The sequence below is a fragment of the Myotis brandtii genome, unplaced genomic scaffold (assembly GCF_000412655.1).
Source record: "Myotis brandtii unplaced genomic scaffold, ASM41265v1 scaffold143, whole genome shotgun sequence".
NCBI lineage: Eukaryota > Metazoa > Chordata > Mammalia > Chiroptera > Vespertilionidae > Myotis > Myotis brandtii.
Window position 1 is genome coordinate 3,680,911 of NW_005355115.1, and position 1,500 is coordinate 3,682,410.

The window sequence follows — 1,500 nt, forward strand, 5'->3', positions numbered from 1 at the left end:
CGCCGAGTCGCCACCGCGGCCCCCTCTCCTCTTCCTTCTCTTCTTCCTCCTCCCCCTCCTCCTCGGACGGAGGCTCCTCCCGGCCCGGGCTAGCACTTCTCCCGGTTCCGCTCGGCTCGGCTGCCCCGGCGCGAACCACGGCTCCTCCGGAGCGAGAACAGCCGAGAAGTTGGACGAAAAGTTTCAGGACGACGCCGCGAGCCCCGACCCCCTCCACCCCGCCTCCGAGCGCGGGCTGCGGCTCCTGCCCGCGGCTCCCCGCCCCGGGCCCCGCCGGCCGCCGGCCGCCGAGGAGGTGGGCGCTGGGGCGGGGGGCGGTGTCTGTCTGTCTGTCGGTCAGCGCGGCTGTTCTGATGCGGGGCCGCGCGCTGGCGGTCACCCCCAAAAGCAGGTCACTCGCTCTGCCCCTGTCCCTCTCGTGGCTCGCTCGCCCGCGCGCGCTCTCTGACCCGGTCTCTCTCTCTCTTCCTCGACTTCTCTTCGGAGCTCTTGCTACCTCTTTCTTCTCTCTGCTGGTTTCCAAAATCCGGAGTGATTGGGGAGCGTGAAGGAACAATCTTCCCAAACGGTCGGCCCGATTTCAGCGGGGGAATGGGAAGCAAAAATAAATTAAAACTGAAAAGAATACGGTTTTAAAAAAAAATGTTTAAGAAAAAAAAAAGGAGGGTAAACCCTGGACAAATGAATATCAAATTCCAGTGCGGAGACCCCTGGCTGGTGACTCCGCGGGTTCGTCTGCCTCGTCGCCGCGTCTTCCGACCGAGCGCCGCTGCCGCCGGCTCCTCTAGCCCCCCGCGCCGCGGCCTCCCCGCAGCCTGGCTGCCCCAAGCCTCTGCGCTTCTCAACGCTACCAGCCGCCCAAAAAAAAGGCCTGGCTCCGCCCCCGCCCGCCGACCCCGCCTCTGGCACGCCCCCCGAGGCGCAGACACTCGCCTCCAGCAGCTCTGAGTTGGGCTCGGCCCCCTGGCGCAGCCTTCGCCTGCGGACACCTAGGGAAGCCGACGCCCCCCACCCTCCCCGGTGCAGGGAGAGCTCGGCCCCCACCACGGTTCACAGCCTGAAAATTACCCACCCGCCCCCCTTTGCCCGGAGACCCACACGCGGTGTCTGCAGGGAGGCAACAGGAAAGTGAGGTTACGTGCGAACAGGACTAGAAAGCGATTCTCCCCCTTTGCTGGGAATATTGGAGAGGGCGTGGGAATGGGGGCATCAGGCAGGGGCGAGTGGAGGTAGGAGGTAGGGAAACACAGACCTCCTGAAATCCTGGGGTGACCCCTGCCCTTCTTCTCCTCTCCAACACCCTCCTCCAACACTCAGTTCCCCTCCCCACACTCACACTGACACTCACGCGTCCTCACACTCTCCGCTGACGCTGCTCTACCAAGTTCACCCAGCCTCCCTGTGGTGGCCGAGCGCCCCCTAGTGACACACCCCAGCTCTGGCTCAAGAGGGAATGGGCCTCAGGATGAGAGTGAAAGATTACCCCTGAACGCTGCATTT